The sequence below is a fragment of the Ambystoma mexicanum genome, chromosome 11 (assembly GCF_040938575.1).
Source record: "Ambystoma mexicanum isolate Mex_15411 chromosome 11, UKY_AmexF1_1, whole genome shotgun sequence".
Classification (NCBI taxonomy): domain Eukaryota; kingdom Metazoa; phylum Chordata; class Amphibia; order Caudata; family Ambystomatidae; genus Ambystoma; species Ambystoma mexicanum.
This window is the reverse complement of record NC_090934.1, coordinates 1,345,491,014-1,345,509,159: the sequence shown is the minus strand read 5'-3', so window position 1 is coordinate 1,345,509,159 and position 18,146 is coordinate 1,345,491,014. Positions and strand designations below refer to the sequence as shown.

The following is an 18,146-nucleotide window of genomic DNA, read 5'->3' as shown; positions in this document are numbered from 1 at the left end:
AAAAGAAATAAGTGAAACCCATTACGCATCACCCATCCTTACAGTACTCCAATGTACACTCACACGAGCAGGCATTCATGTGTTGTGTGTGGCTGCGGCTGCCCCCCCACCTGATTTCATGTTCTTGAAACGTAAAATGTAACATTTCTCTTTGCCAACATCGAGGTCTGGGAAACGGCAGCACGACGCTGCAAGCTCGAAGCCAGTACCGTTTCCATAAGTGAAATGGTGCATAATATATCACCTCATGTGTCTGACTCCTGAAGTGACTGCGTGCCTGCCCTGCCCGACTGATTACAGCCTCTATGCATCAATTAGCACAGTGATTTATACAAGTAAGCAGTTTAGAGGGAATGGTACACCATTAACATCTCATTACACCGTAAAGGGTATGCTAAATACTGTAACCCTGGTCACTGCTTTTGCTGCCTGAAATTTAAATAAGTGTTTGTCCTAATTCATATGCTTTCTGATGTGAAGTGGGCCCGCTTTGTGCTGCACTACACCATTAATTATTTATAGATCGCTGCAAATGAAGTGCTCCCCGAGCAGGAAGAGGGAAGAAAAGGGTGCTTTTGTCATTTAGCATGACTTTGAAGCAGGATCGCACTTCCAATTACGGCCGCACCGCCAAGCCGTTGCAATGCTGTCATGTTGAGAACACAGAGAAAGTCGTCCGAGGGTTGTTGATTTAAATGGTGCATCCTGACCGGTTACAAGATTTTGCAATGAATCCAGGTGAAATGCTGCATTTCTGTACATTGTTATTGATAAAGGAAATTTGGTGCGCATTTTAAAATGGAAGTGGAGTTTCAAGGAAGTGAAATGAAATCCAAGCTCCACTCCATTCAAAAAGTAAGGGAATGGCACCACCTTGTGGATATCAGAAAAATGTTGCAATAATACAGTACATGGAATGAAGTAACTTCGGCTTCGAGTAAGTATTACATTAGGTATTCTGCTGAATGCAGAACAGCTAATTTCGGCCGAATATTTACTCTAAGCTGAATTCCGGTACACCTCTATTTGTGATTGTCCTATTTCTGTCCATCCCCTCCTTTTAGCTAATCATAGAACAGCGTGCTGGACCAAGTTTATATGCAATGTATCATTACCCCCTACCATTTCAGGTGAAGTCCTTTATACAGTGTCTGTGGCTCAGAGTATCTGTGTTATTCCCCATGTGGCCATCCTCACCATGCATCTTCTTTACTCCCGCAGTTTGTAGATGCGTCCCCTCTATCTGGTGCTGAACTAGCACCTTTAGCACATTCCCCCCTTCTGATCGATCTTTCGATTGATACTTCTGCCCCTTTCATCTCCTTTTCCGTATCTTTATGCACCCACACCCTTGTTACCCTGGGCATGTCCCATTCTTCCTCGTACCCATCCAAGTATTCCCCAAAAGTCAATAGTTTTGACCCATGAGGCGAACACTCCAAGCCCCCCCCACCCACACATAATGTATGGTAATTCTCTAAAGTCTGGTGGTGGTGGTGTGAATATTATTTTTCACACTGGGTTGTTCCTCACCCAATACCTCCTTGACCTGCATTCTTTGCATTGCCATTGCATACCCTTTCTTTTGCTGGTGGCATTTGCACCACTGGATGATCAGACGACCGAGACAGGTGATGAGGATCGCGACGAGCAGAAATAAAGTAACAATTAATCCAACCAGGATACTGATGAAATGTCTTGCGCCTCTTTCGTCATTCTCTTGTGTATTGTTCTTATTTCCTCTAACGCCTCTGTGATTGTTCCATTTGTAGCGTCATTAGTGGGAATTGCAGTACAGCATGAGCTGGCTATCTTATGACACACCCCTCCCTCCCTTGCCATCATAAGATCAAGTACAAAACGGTTTTGGAGGGTCATCAACGCAGGGCCCGTAGTTCTTCACGCACTGCGCTGAGTCCCTTTTCAGTTGAAGTTGCCGGTTGCAGCAGTTTATAGTGGGTGATCTGTAGCCATTTTGCATTGGCTGAAGCTTGCACCTCTGGTGCCAGAAGAGAAGTAAAGAAAACAGATGCTGAACTGAACAGTTTCAAATGAGATGGAATGTTCTCTAAGCTCTTGGTGGACTCCACTGAGATATAGTTCCTACTGGACGTTTTCGTCCTTGTTACCTTATCTTGGCTTGTTTGATTTTCGGCTGCCATTTTTTTCTCCTTTGCTGTGGACAGCTCATTGAACGCTATCAAGTCTGCATGAGCCACCATTAATGTCGGTTTATGAAGAGTCACCAGTGCGCAAACTCCCTTCCAATCTGGTGGTAGTTGGGTGTACGCTCTTGCTCCGCCCGCCCCCTAAGTGCCCATCACAGCAGCGGCCCCCTTCTGCAACACCACAATGTCTGTCTATCATTCTCCTGCAGCTGGTATTCATCCACAACATTATTGTTCCATTGGCTCTAAAACAGACTATTGTGTCCGTGGCTTTGTTTTCTAGATGGGTGTTTTCCTTTATACATGTTAAAGCATGTATATAACTGTTCCAAATGTTCTGACATTTATTTTCTTAAGCACCCTTTCTTCAAAGCCCACCAACCCTTCTGCACGGCACTGTGCCATCCCTCTTTCCTATTGTGTAGCACTGAACCCTGGACTTGCACTAAGGGCCTGGTCCAGCTCCATGGCACATCATTCCCCATGGGGGCTTTTACAACATATTCTTTTATGGACAGTGGCTACCTGTTTTTTCCTTTTGGGCCACGTCTGTTATATATTCCAGAACCATGTGCTTATTTTTCTCCTCCTGGGCCATGCTTTCCACTTGTATAAAGTTGTCTCCGTACACCTCTTCCCCCTCATCAATCCATTTTACTTCTACCGTATGTCCCTGAAACATACCCCTGGGTCTGAACAAGGCCAGATGTACCAGACACCCTCCTCTTCTTCTGTCAACTTCTGTGGCATTCCTTTGGGGTGTGGAATCAGTGAGTACACGTAGCAGGTATCATTGGTGTTCCCCCGTCCCATTTTCTTCAGTATCTATACCCCACACTTCTCCTAGTGCGCATTTGCCTCTCGCCACCATCTGATGGGCTCAATTTATCTTTATGTGCTAAATACCAGATGAGAAGAAGACCGAAAACAAAGATGCAGGACAATATAATACTTTTTACTTTTGCCCACCCTTCTCATCAATTCCAGCCCCTTTTATTTTTCCTTGCCCATCATCCATTTTTACTGTGAGTTTCCTTTAACACCTTTTATTATAGCACAAAATGTTAATGTAAATTGGGTTCTACGTCCCGTCAAGCCACTCTTCCTCTTTCCAACATGTTGTTGGTATCTTGTCAAACATCGGTGTGATGAATCCATGCACAGCATTTTTTTTATCTTTGCTGCTGTGGGTGTGGAGAAGATAACTTCAAACGGACCACAACACAGAGGCTCTTTCCACTTTCTTACTGTGTTTCAAACAAGGATCTTGTTCCCTGGCTAGAGTGGCTGTGTTTGTGGAAATACTTGTGCACTCTCTTCAGTGTTGTTTGGCGTGCTTGTAGATTGCTGGACCTGGCAGGAAATGTAGCAAAGCATATTTGTCATCTCAGTGTTTTTTGTTCCCTTTCCAAAGATTTCTGAGCTAGGGGTAGCGTCTGAAATTGAACAGGAAGGAGGGCCAGGAGCATGCAGTCTCCTTCCTGTTACAATTTTTTGCAGAGTCAGATGGTGATCCGCAGAAGGTGAGTTACGGAGGGCAAATAGTGCAAGAGGGAGGCAAAAAAGCCAATTTTGACACATAGGGTCTCATCACAAGTTGGGCATAATCCCAGCGCTAATTGTGCTGGGATACCACAAAATGCTATTTGTGTTAACGCAACTCAGTCTGGCGCAATTTACGCTGCATCCCGAGTTGTGGGGGTGCAGTAAATCCCTATTCCCCATTGGACACAATTCGGTTGGAGTGGCCCTATTTAACTCGCGCAAATTGCATTGAAAATGGCCCAAGAATTGAGATTTTTACCTCCAGCAAAATGATGGAGGTAAAACTACAATTTTCCACCAGACTCTTGATAGGGCCAGCCCTTCAATGCTGCGGTAATAGCGTTACTGCCAAATTTAAGGGCTACTGGGCCCAATTCGTGATGAGGCCCATAGTATTTGTTAGTTTAGCCAAGCGCTCTTTTAGCAAGCCATTTATCCTTCCACAATCCCGTTCACCTGCAGCCGGTAAACTGTGCAAAGTTTTTGTGTTTAATTCCTAGGAGACGTGTTACCTCCTCAAAGAGATTGTTTGCCAAGTGCTGACCATTATTTGATCTTCAAACTCCACATACGCCCCATCTTGGGAATACTTTAGTTATTAGAAACTTCACCACCTAAAACCAGCGTGAAAATGGACTCACTACTACTATTAGGTGCCTGTAGGAGGCACATCTCTTTTGAATGTTGACCTAGGCAGTATGCAAGTGCCGGAAGGGCCCTTCCAGCCGTGGTATCGTTCCCCTTGGGGGTTTCTATGTATGACGAGACAGAAACTGTTTGCAAATAATACAATTTTCCACAAACTCAGTCAGTTGCTTATTCAAGTTTGGAGCGTACCATCCCTCACCCAACTCTGCTGCTATGCTCTTTGGACCCATGAGTGGGGAAATGCAGCTGTTCTAAAGCTACATGTAACCATCTTTTGGCATCACAGGCTTTCCTGTGCTATTCTGCCACCAAATCAGGTCTGTTGGTGACAGTGAACACCCTCTGTGTATCCATAATTTGTTTTCCTCTTTTGGCACTTCTCCTTGTATTTCTATTATCTGTACTATGGGGATCATGTTGAAACTCTCCTCCCTTTCTTCCTCTCCACTCTTCTTTCTTTCGGCTACGATCAGTGGCAATGTTTCCCCGTCCTTGGGGTGCCTCAGCACTAAGTTTGCTGCGGCTTTTGCCACTCTGTCAGCTACTTCCTTCCCCCATTGACACCCTGTCTGTCTTGTTTTCCTGTATGGGTGGCACATTTTCTTATTGCCACCTCTACTGGAGCTTTTAACGCATCAATGAATTACTTTAATAGTTCTGCATGTTGTGCAGGAGAGCCATCACTTCTTTTAAAACTAATTCTTTCCTACTGTGCCAGTCAGGAATGGGTAGTTGATGTGATGTAGGCAGAATCGGTAAAGATATTTGCTGCATTCCCCTCATCAGTTTTAGTGCTCTTATCATCCCCCTCAATTCTGCTGCCTGTGCTGAATAATGCAATGGTAGACGCTGTTAGAATGCTATTGCATATTCCCCATTTATGCAGCATACCACTGCCGCACCAGTATGACTCCTTCCTGACTCTGGGTCAATACTTGAGGACTCGTCGATATAGATCATGTCTGCCCCCGCTATTTCTTCCTCTTTTACTGGTTTATCCCCTTACATGGACAGGATGGGTTCTGCAGTCATTTATGTAATCCCCCTTTCTCTATTGTTTCTGCTAGGTAGATTGCTGGGTTTGCACTTCAACACCTTACCACCTCTATGACTAGGTTTGTCAGTATGCCCTCATAACATGATGCCCTTTGGGTGGTCAATGTGCTTTTTGATTCCTCAAGAACAGCATATAATGAGTGTTCCACATACGATACTACGGGACACCCCATGGTAATAGTTGCTGCCTTCTAGGCGCAACTGTAACAAAGTATACATTGACTGTTTTTAAACCAGCAGACTACCCCATCCCCTCCCCCCATCACCAATGGACAGGAGTCTATCACTGGATGACTTTACCTTTAGAGCTGCCACTAATTATGTTTTTGACCTACTGGCTCCTGTGAGACACATAAACAAGAATAAAGCCTCTGATTCTAACCAGTGGTTCACTCCAGATGTGCTACACTTAAGAGGCCTGAAACGTAAAGCTGAACGCTTTTGGCGCAAGTGCCCATCTGACGAATCCTTGACTCTATATAAAATCACAGTCGGGAACGTCCAAAGAGGAAATTTTCAAAGCCAGACAGAGGAATCTCAATGAAAGAATTGACAAACCGAAATCCAAATATAAAGAGCTTTTCTCTGTTCTACAAGAACTTAAAGGGTCTACAGTGCACACTTCTATCACCACAGATGAGAAGTGGTGCCAAGGTATTCTTGAACGATTTACCGAAAAAATGACAAAACATCAAAATATTCTAGAACAAATTGAACAGCTGCACCCTAGCCCAGTTGTTTCTGCACCACCACGCGTTATCTCCCCTCTCAACACTTCTCTTTTCTCGTTTAAACGAGTATCGAAACATGAGGTTCTGGAAGTCATCCAAGCACTCAAACCAACTTCCTGCAAGGGAGACGTTTTTCCAGCCACACTTTTCAAGGACTTTGCTAGTACTCTGGATCCTGGGGTCACCGATTTTGTTGATTGTTTGAAGAGGCTTTCAGCCCAGCTAATATGAAGGAGGCCTGGATAACCCCCTTACTAAAGGGGAATCTGGATCCCATGCTTGCTGGTAACTATCGACTGTTAACCAATGCAAGTTTTCCTGTTAAAGATAATTGACAAGATAGCTTACATTCAGTACCAGCATTTCATGGAGCATGACTCCTATTTTAGCCAATGAACAATCCATATTTCGTCCGAACTTTGAAACTGAGACCGCCTTGTTGGACTTGAAATCAAACCTTACAGAAATCATTGATGGTAAAACTGCCCTACTTCTATTATTGGATCCCTCCTCAGCTTTCAGTTTGTTCGATTATGCTCTGCTGAAGGAAAGACTGATGCAAATTGGTAAATGCACCACACAGGCCGCTAGCTGGTTCAGATCTTTTCTCGGTCCCAGGACGGCCTATCTAGTGAAGGGCGATGTTCAATTTCTCAGTACCCTGCTGACTTGCCGTGTTGCCCAGGGATCTTGCCTGTTGCCGTTGCATTTTAATGTTTAGTCAAGACCCTTGTGTGATCTTGTTGCCTCTCTTGGAGTCTACTTTGCGATCTACGCAGATGCCACACGAACATTGTGTTCACACTGTCTGGTGTCTATACCGCGCACTCCACTAGGGTTAATGAAGTTTTCCTGGCCATACAAACCTGCAGGGCTTTAAACTCCCTGGCCTGGAACGACTCCGAAACAGAGTTGCTCATTGTTGGCACTCAACATAAATTGAGAAACCTTGACAACCTATACAACTCTTTTGTAATAAATGGCAGGTTATTACTGTCTCTGAAAATGTTTAAACCATGGGTGTTTACTTTGACCCCACCTTACCTTTCAGAAACACATTTCATCAGTTAAATCCTCATGTCCTTTTCTTATCGGTCTACTTTGGTAAATTCGCCCTTATTTGTCCGAGGACAATCATGCCCTAATTTCTGCAGCAATTATCGATTCTAAGCTAGACTACTGTAATAGCCGTATAGTAGGTACTGCCAAATCAAATATCCAGAGGCTACAGGTTTCTCAAAATGGAGCTATTTGCATGGCATGTGGGCTTAGCCGAATGTCCAAGGTCTCAGAGTCTAGCAAAAAAGCTACACTGGCTCCTTGTTGCGCAGTGGATTCTCTTCAAGGGCTCTGTCCTGATCTTTGTGTCTCTCAGAACAAGCTCTGCTATATCTTTCCTCTCAAATTCAGAGTTCCCATCAGGCGTACCCTCTGCTCTAATTCTGCTTTTTTTCTCTTCCAACTCTGTGTGACTCTAAAGAGTTCAATGGTGCTGGCTTTAATGCCTGGGCACCTACCATCTGGGACTCTTTGCCCTTGGAACTTCGAGTATGCGACTCAATACCAAGTTTCAAGAAGCAACTCAAGACACTACAGGGGACAGGTTTAAATTTTGGATCTTCTCTGCCCCTGTGGTCCGTAAGCCTGGTAAGCAGTTTCTTGTGATCCACGAGTTCGAAGGCTGCTGATAGGTCTAATAAAATCAGCAGCCCCGATTTGCTCCTGTCCATGACGTCGAGCATTTCTGCCTGCAGATCCAGCAGCTTGCTTTCTGTTCCTCGAAAAAAGGCCCGAAACCTGACTGCCATGGTTGAAGAATTTTAGTATTTTCCATATATTTCTGGAGCTGTGTAGTTGCCCACTTATCTATAATTTTTTTAATAAAAAGGGCACGTTCGTTATAGGTCTCAGATTACTGCAGATCTTGTAGTTTTGCCCAGGTTTCTTTAGCAAAGGTGTAACATCACATTTTTTCAATGTAACTGGCACATAATTAGTTAAAGTTGCGTTGGCAAAACTAACCACAAAAGAAATAAGTTTGCCTGAATTACAAAACAATTCTTGAGGGGATAATGTCCCCTGCACATGTAGTGGGGTACATTTTCCTAAGGATTTCCTACAGCTCTTCTCTGGAGGTTACTCTGAAGGACCACAAGGAAGTATTTGTCTGCTGTTATGGCGATAGATGCCGGGGCAGACAAATGTTTGTCCAAGTTGACAGCAATGTTGCCCTGCGCTGTACTGATTTTGTTAGCAAAGGCTCTCTGGACTACTTCACAGTCCTTATCTGTGGGTTCTATTTTCGTGACCTGGACCTGTGGCTTCTCTAGGTTCTTAAAGATCTCGAAGAGCTTTTTAGTGTCATTATTAGAGCTTGTGATTTCAGTGTTTAAAATGGTCTTGCTTAGCCTTCGAGATTTCATTCCGATTTATTTTCTCAATGATTGCGGCAAACAGACCTTTCATATCCCCTGTGGTCAGCGTCACCACTGCTGTCTTTTTCTATAATGCCTGTGTTCATTTACTGGTCCCGGCCATGGGAGCAGGCAAACTATATATTAGGTTATCCTGATCCATTGTTTTTCAGGGCACATAATGGGCTCCCCCTCGTACCATCTGTAATAATGGCATTGCCTGCGTTTTTGGTCCTATTCCTCCTTCCCTGACAACCTGTGTTAACCCCATTGTTACCTTCCCCGTTCTACTGCGTAAGGGGGATGACCAATCCCTACTGTAACTGTCTCTATACTGTTGTTTCCACTCTTTTCTGCCCCTTAGTTTGCCGGGTGTCCATTCATCACTGTCCCCGTCATTCCATCTGTCTCCTATAGACCCTTCATCTGATGCTACGTCTTTCTCGTCCCCCTCATTGTCTTTTTTGTTTCCTCGTATCCGTCCTCCCCATCTAATTTGAATGTTATTGTTCCCGATACCGACCTCCTCACCTCCTCTTCGATTACCCGTTCTGCTTCACGTCCACTTGCTGGCACGGGTTCTTTTCGATGTCTGCTAGCTATTTTCTTTCGTCCCGTGTATGCATCGCCTCTCATCTTTGTCCCTCTTTCTCTTATTCCTCTGTGCTTTTCCCCTGATCTCGCTTAGATGTTAGTGTATCACGTGGCTGGTCGTGAAGTGGGATATAACCCCTAGGGCAGAGTTGGTTAGCTCGTTCCGCCCCCTGCCTCTGTCACATCTTTCTTTAATTTGTCCTCTTTAGTCTCTTCATATAGCTTCCAGAGATCTATATCCTGCATGCTTTTTAGCTTGGAGCCTTTTATATTTTGTTAACAGCTAGAACGTGTTCTCTATGTCCCTTCTCCCGGCCAGGCTTGGAAACACTGCCCTGCAGTCTCCTCTGCCCGCTGGAAGTCGTATTTTGATATTTTACCATGATACTGTGGCATTTTACGGCACATATGGTCTAAGGGGCTGTCCATATATGCCATTATTTCCTTTTTCTTGTTTTTATTCCACTACCCTGTGTTACCCCTTTTTCTGTTCTCCCAACTCTTCCTTCCTCCTTTATTCCTAAGCGCACCCTTCAATGTTCACTCTGGCTCTCTTCACAGGCCCAACCAGCCACTCCACTCGTTCACACTGGCCCTCGCCCCAGGCCCGACCACTCACTTGCTGTTAGTATTTGACAGCCCTCTCCACGGGATCACTGTTCTCTGTTAGTGCAAGTGTGTCCAGTGTCTACCCATGCACCACCGGCACGCTCCTGCTGTTAATCATGCAAAAATCCTGACATTTTACACCAGACACCTCTGGGTGTTGATTCGTCCATCATGAACCCTCGCCATTCAATGATGCTAACTACCACATGCATGTCCCTCTCTACAAGAAAAATCAGAACTCGTACCTCAATTGCGCAACTATACAATTACTTGTACTACGTGCCACTGCTATTTAACGGAGTGCGCCATGCATCCTTCAAATGCAGGCATTCGCACACTAGCGCCCACTCCCTATTGGGTGGTATGCTCTAATAACTACAATCCTAGGGTGGATCGTCCTCCCTTCGCTCAAGGATACGTCCTATACACCATATACAAACAATCTATCACCCCCCCCCCCCCACACCCCATGGCCCGTGCTAGAGTACATCTATTGAGCAGCGTCTGCTTTCACGGTTATACTCACGTCCTGGATACTCTTGAGTCCCCTCGGCACTGAACCTCCACCACGGGCTCGGCCTTCCACTGAAACGAGGGACGGCTATCAGGACCTGGCCTCCACCCCCCATTTGCACATCCCTGTCATTGTAGTCACTTGTTTTGTGTAAAAGTTCCCAGATACAGCCCACTGTGAGGATTTCCCACTACGCGTATTTGTGCTATTTTTGTCCCTCCCCTTCCCTCCTTAAGCTAATCATAAAGCAGTCTTTTGGACCAAGTTTACATGCAATGTATCATTACCCCCCCTACCATTCCTGGTGAAGTCCTTTTTATACAGTGTGTGCCTGGCTTAGAGTATCTGTTATTCCCCATGTGGCCACCCCCACCATACATCTTCTTTACGCTCGCAGTTGGTAGAGGTATTGGATGAAAAGACCTTTATTTAAAAAAATAAATCGATTTAGAAAAACCACCCCGTGACCACACAGAGCACCCTTCCTAAATTATCTGTCGTGCCCCTGCCACACACGAGTGTGGCAAGGGGCTGACTGGCTCTGTGAGCCCAGCAGAGTCTTTGCGGGAGTGCGAGGGGTGTGTGTGTGTGTGGTGGATGATTGTGTTGAGGCAGGACGGGGGTGGTTGGTGGTAAAATGGGAGGGGTTTGGGGTGTCAATCCCCCTGATTAACAAACGGGAGAGGGTGTGGATTGCGAAGGAAGGGGCAATATGTAATATTTCCACATTTTAAAGTCAACACAAAAACGGGCAAACAAATCAGTCTTTTTTTTTGTGTTCTGGCTTGAAAATGCTGAAATATGACATAGAACCTTGGTAGGTGCGTCCCCCTATCTGGCGCTGAACTAGAACCTTTTTCGTTGCCAACACCATCCACTCAGCCTGCCCTTTGTCGTTGCCAATGGCAGCCACTCAGTCTGCCCTTTTCTCTGGGCCGAAGGCAGATTTTCAGGCTGCCCTTTTCTCTTGGCCAACGACTGCTGCTTCGTCATTACTGGAGGCATCCGTTCAGGCGGATCAGACACTGCATGGTATTTGCTTTCTGAAAGGTGGTGGCCACGGGAGTGTCTTCCACATCCTGTTGCTTTGTATCAATGGCATATGTATTTTACAATGTGTACAATTTGGATTTCATACCTTAACTTTCTGGTTTGATATTGTCCGTATCATTGAACATTTCAAATGCTATACATATGGCATGAGAAAATTGAGGAAAAGGTTACCAAGAGAATCATAACTGCTTCTTCTTCCTCATCATGTGAATTATTTTACATTGCCATCTGTAAAAACGTGCAAAAAGTAGGCCTGTGTTGTTGAAGGTAAGGTTGACTCCGTCTGCTAAGCTAATGTGCTTTTACTTCTCCTGCAAATTACCAATGGGGGTCCTGGGAGTCTCTCTGCCAGACATTAGTCCTGGTTACGAGAGACTTACCCAGAGTGTTTAGCTCACTATCTTTCACAGAGAAGAAATATCCCAAACATATCAGTCTTTGTCCTGCCCTGGGGCAGTCCAGCACCGAAATGCTAGGCAATTCTCCTCTGAACAAGAGTACCAACAGCATCCCCCAGACACGTGTTTCGGTCTGGTTGGACCTCATCAGTAGGGAGGAGCTGTGCCTCTCTAAGAATAGTGAGCAAGGGGTCCACGTCTGGATTCCCCTAGTAACATAGGGTGAGACCCAAAGTTACTGAAATATGCAAATTACCAATGGGGGTCCTGGGAGTCCCTCTGCCAGACATTAGTCCTGGTTACGAGAGACTTACCCAGAGTCTTTAGCTCACTATCTTTCACAGAGAAGAAATATCCCAAACATATCAGTCTTTGTCCTAGATAGAGCTAAAGACTCTGGGTAAGTCTCTCGTAACCAGGACTAATGTCTGGCAGAGGGACTCCCAGGACCCCCCTTGTTAATTTGCATATTCAAGTAACTTTGGGTCTCACCCTAAGTTACTAGGGGAATCCAGACGTGGACCCCTTGCTCACTATTCTTAGAGAGGCACAGATCCACCCTACTGATGATGTCCAACCAGACCGAAACACGTGTCTGGGGTTTCTGTTGGTACTCTTGTTCAGAGGAGAATTGCCTAGCATTTCGGTGCTGGACTGCCCCAGGGCAGGACAAAGACTGATATGTTTGGGATATTTCTTCTCTGTGAAAGATAGTGAGCTAAAGACTCTGGGTAAGTCTCTCGTAACCAGGACTAATGTCTGGCAGAGGGACTCCCAGGACCCCCCTTGTTAATTTGCTTTTACTTCTCCTCCCACCATAGGTACCCTTGCTCAATTGGTCACTTTGTCAGTCTTACAGGCAGGACCTTTTTTTTTGTGGAAGCTGCTTTACATCAGTTTGTGTTGAAGGCTGCCTTTATCCTCCTGTCTCACTCAGATGTTGGATAAATTAATACATGCACCATCACCTCTTCCTTTGACTGAGCTTGTGTTCGCCATTTACCTATTTTTGAAATATGACTGCAAGGCTGTTTTTTTAAGAAAAGTTCCAGGTGATATTACATGAACAGGGCTATCCTCTTCACCAAATATGCCTCAATGAGCCACCACAAATTTGTCCTTTTTAAAACCCATAGTAAGCAGTAAGACAACAAATTAAGACATTTGAGTACAACAATCTTTTTTGTTATCTTGAGGTAGACATTTGTTCATCCAGAGGAAGAGTCTCCTGTCACCTGTTTCTGGTGTATCCCTACTGGCAGATGAAGCAGGACATGCTACAGCAAACATTTTTGTATTTTAATCCAAATAAAAGTCTGGTAGAGACAATGTTGTTCAATTGTGTAGTAAACAATATAGACATGTATAGGCCATATTATCATGGCCTATAAACGACGTACTCGGCAGGCAACAGTCTGGATTCAGACCCAGACATAGTACCAAATCCGCCCTCCTTGATCTAAAGATCCAACTCAACCACATCTGTGATGACAGCGACCTTGCTATCCTCCTGCTATTGCACCTCTTGGCAGCCTTCGACCACAACATCCTCTGCCACCGCCTCATCACCACCTTCAACCTCTTCCCCCAAAGCGGTTAAATGGGTAAAGTCCTTCCTGAGCAAGCGATCCTCCTGGGTCTTCCCTGGAGCCAAAGATGCTGACCCCATTCCAGTCTCCTATGGGGTCCCACATGGGTCCTGCTTTTCGCCCACACTGTACAATATGTACACCAATCCCCTCTTCGATCACCATGATTACCTGAACATATCCCATACTAATTTTGCAGATGACACGCAGATCCTCCTCAAACTCACGACAGCCACACGCTTGACTCTGCTAATATTAACTGCATTTACAGTATTATCCAGGTGATGATAAAACAAAACTGCTTATGGTTGGCTCTCTGTACCGCCTCAAACACCTTGACACCGCCTCCGCCTCCTTCCTCATCGACGAGAATAGCATCCTGGTATCCCCGAATTTGACAAAACACTAGGTCTACCTTGACGCTGAACTCAAAATGCACAAACAGGGGAAAGCTGTAGCCTCATCTGCGGCATACTCAACCAAACTCATTAACCTTTCCAGAAAGTTTCTCACCCCTAGCAACTACCTTACTCTAGCCAGAGCCGAGCCGTCATCGGCAGCATACTGGACTACTGCAATGCCATCCTCGCAGGGTTCTCCTCCAACTGACATGAACTGAAACTAATTTAAGACAGAGATTTTCATAACACAACCCTGTCTTCAAAAACACCAAATCCTTCTCCTTCAGACCAGTCTCTGAAACAGAAGTTATAGACATTATAAAACACATCAAACCCTCTGCTTGCAAGGACGACATTGGCCCAGCGGCACTCTTCAAAGACTGTGCAGAACCTCTAGCCCCGTTGATCACAGCCGCCATCAATGCGTCACTCTCCTCGGGTATCGTCCCCAATTCCCTCAGAGGACTGGGTGCGGCCGCTTCTACTAAAAAAAAAAAAAAAAAAAAGGTCCCAAGGAAATCCTCAACAAACTGGACAGCAAATACTCATCATTCATCATTGACAACACCACCATTGCAACATCAGCGGCAGCCACAACTCTAGGAGTTTACATAGATGCCACCCTATCCATGTAAGGGCAAGTTGGCGCCATCGTCTCATCGGCTGCACTAACTACAAAGGTCACAAACGCGGTCAAACCCTACCTCTCCCCCAAAAACTGCCTGTCCATAGCCAGAGCCACACCAGGTGCAAGGTTAGACTACTGTAATGTCCTGTTCCAAGGCACGTCATCAAAAAACCTGAAGAAACTCCAAACCACACAACGCCATCAGAGCTCCCTCGGCATACCTAAGAGGGAGCACATATCCCAAGCAAGGAGGAACGCCCATTGGCTCCCAGTTAAAGAACGCATCCTTTTTAAAGCCCTCTCAATCACACGCTCATGCCTCGCCAATGCAGCACCGCCCTATTTCTCAGAAACCATTCACCGCGCCACCTCAGAAAGGACAAGCAGGCCCAACACTGCAACCAGCTTGCGGTCCCAACCTTCAGAAGTGCCAAAGCAGGAGGCGCAAGCTTCGCAGTCTTGGGTCCAAAAAACTGGAACGCACTACCACCAGAACTCCGAAAAGAAAACTCATGCACAATGTTCTGTAAGGCTCTGAAAACTCAACTCTTCCACAAGACACTTTACCACAGTTGCACTCTGCCCAATACGCAGAAACCTATTGTGGCTCATGTGTGCAATGCATTTCACCTGCCTATGAGTAGAAACACCCCCTGTAAACTGCGGTGCACTGTATTTTAAAATGCATCATGTAACATGTAAACTGCGGTATACTGTGTTTTCAAATGCAACATGTAACATGTAAAATGTAAGTTTTTAACTGTTGTTCATCTAAGCAAGTAACCTGTAACAGCGCCACGATGCCCAAGCATTATAAATTCAAATAAATATCTTATCCGACCTGTAGGTATGAAAGGTGTTCTTCAAACATACACCACACTTTCACATAGTAATTTAATGATGCACTCAAAGTGTGCGACACTAGCTGAACAAGTGTTTGTAGGCTCTGCAAGATCAGCCGACGTCCACGAAATGGTGCTTTCCTGTTCTGGAAGATCGGCCGACCGTAAATGCTGTTTGACTTCACACCATTATGTGTTGTCTGAGAGCAGCCTTTTAAACTCATATGGGTAAAGTATTATATCTGATAAGGATTGAAGAACAGGACATTGACGGATACGAACAGAAGCATCTTACATATTTGCAAAGTCAAGGGCCATAGGGTACCATGGAAAACACTTTGTAACAAGTGAGATAGATGTCCCTTGATAACAGACAACCGGCTAATATTGCCTGCAGAAGCATACGATGCGTAATGTTGCAGAACTTCACAAATACCATAGAGTACACTGAAGGCATTTACTAAATGGGTGCGGAGATCTCCCTTTTAGTTGCACAAACCAATCTAATATAGTTTTACATAGTTCTACCTCCAACGAACAAAGTGATACACTAGCTCCCTCCAAATAGCGGATATGATGAACTGGCACATGCTGAGCAACCATGTTTCTTGATAGATATATAGCCTAGCGCAAGGATGAGTAAAGGAAAGGGAAAGCAGGAATCCCAGCAGACTTGCCAGTCCATTCAAGCCAGAGGCTCTGAGGAGGAGGGCAGAGCAGCAGCAGCATACGAGAGAGACAGCCAGTCCCAGCTAAGCAGAACTCTTCAACCTAAGAAGGAGCTGTTTTATTTGAAGCACACTTTGCTCTGAATGTCATTGACAAGTGGAGGCTTGCTGTGTGCATGGGGACTGATGGCCTATCGTATGCTATGGTATAGTATATGGTAGTGTAGCGGTAATGAGAGATAAAGGTTACCCATGTTGTTAAACTAGAACCACCACTTTTTCTATTACTTACACATTCTAACATGCTCTTTGCCCAAATGGCAATCTTGTTCATAGATGTGATCTTATTTTATGTTATATGCGCTTTTGCTTTAGCTTGTTTAATGAGAATAAGAACCCTCAGAAGATAGGGGGGGTCATATTAAATGCATTAATATGTTAACTCCTGTGTCAAGTGTATAATTCAGAGTAATGTGTCTGAGTGGTATCTCTTTGAGTCTAAGAACTTTACAATTCCTGACTGTATATGTTGATAAGCACCTGAACCTAGCCATGCCTGTCTTTTAGCGCTGTGAGTTTTGACATGAATGACTGATGACCAGGGGTCCTTTTTCACTGCCTCAAATGAGGTGGAGATGAGAGGCTTGTGGTCACGCCTAATCATAGGCAGCCGAGACAGGTGGCACCCCAGACGGATGGTACTTCTTAGAGATGACTGTAGCATTGCTAATAAAATAACCCCATTTCCCTGTCACGATAAACGGACCGGTCAGAAATATCTTTTCTAAAATGCTTTTTAATCAAGAGGTTAGGTGGATACAGAGATGGCCCATCAGGAAATCAATATTCCCATTCATTGCAGAATTGTGGGTTTTGATTATCTTAGGCTATCGCACTGTCAGGGAGTTAGTATAAACTTTACAGTGGTGATTGGACAGCTGGGAAGACTGCCCGCTGAATCATTCTTCACTTACTTGAAAACCCCAGCCAACAAGGTAAATAACGTGTATGTAACGCTCCTGATAAGGGGAGACTTAAATACCATCCAATATTGCCCATACTTGTTTCCTGAATTGGCTTTAACACATAGTGGAGGTAATCTAGTTTATCCACAAACAAATGCTAGACAAGGGCCGTTAACCACACCCAACCTGTCGCTAGAATTTTTATCCCGGTTTCATCCAGACCGCAGAGGCCCCTTTTTACAGACTATCAACTACTGGCTACACATTTTGACACTGTACGTAACCTTGCATTGCAGTATGCTGCACAACATGGCATAGCACCTGCCCATCAACCACATGGACAGATAGCTGCAGGAGGAGTGCAACTACAGACATTGAGAATTATATTGGGGTCATGCCCTTCCAGAAATGTGGGCATACCCAAGTGGTATTCAGAAAAGCTAGGACATCTGCAAGCTGCCTTCCCCAGGTCACACCACAGCATAGGCATAGGGCACTAGCCATGTTCTTTCCCTATGGCTGCACACCGTCCTTTAGCAAACTGTGACCGCTGGATCTCAATTTATAGCTGGTTTTATTTACAGCTGATAGGCACTCCATCTATCACATCTTTAGGATCAATATTGGCAGATGTTATGGGAACACAGGGCGCTGTTGCAGCCATGAACTTAGGCTTGTCCATAACATCCAATAATTATCAAGTGGTCGAGAGCATATTTCTTCCCTTGTTGAAAGGAGAGCCTGCAGGGTTAGAAGTTCATAGATAATTGTCCCAGTTAAATGAGCAAGAAAAGGGAGCAATTTGGGGACATGGTGACATCTACTTATCAATCACTAGGCAGAGATCGCCTAGGCAGGATACCTGCAGAGACACAGAAGAACACTAAGAAGGATAGTAAGACAGACAACTAGACAGACCAGGAAGGGAGACCCTCAAAAGGAAGGGGATTGTTTCAAGGTAAAAAGGGTGGTAGAAAACACAGATGACAGCTTTCACAATAGAGGAGGAAAAATGCTCACAGTATGAACCAAAGAATAGGAAACCTGCAGGAGCGAGGGGTGCCTTGCAGTGGCAAGGCACTGACAGGGGTAAACTATCTTGGGGTAAACCTAGGGGGCAGTCCCAGTTTAGACCAACAGACTGATTTCAGAGACGGAAGACAAATGAAAAGTCCACAAAAGTATGGCACTGATGAGAATTCATCTCATTCCTCACAGGCAAAGGCGCCAGACTGTTCTAAAACTGAGAGGATGGACGTGAAAGTGGAGAAACGCACTGCCGCCCTACAGGTTTTACAGAATTCAGAGTCCACGCACTCATCG

The 18,146-nt window shown here is 45.1% G+C and overlaps 1 protein-coding gene across 1 annotated transcript in view; it reads left to right on the top strand.

Annotated features, from left to right (window-relative positions):
• The window catches only part of DNAAF4 (dynein axonemal assembly factor 4), a 283,086-nt gene that overhangs the window by 8,271 nt on the left and 256,669 nt on the right, over positions 1-18,146 (top strand). The window lies entirely within an intron of this gene.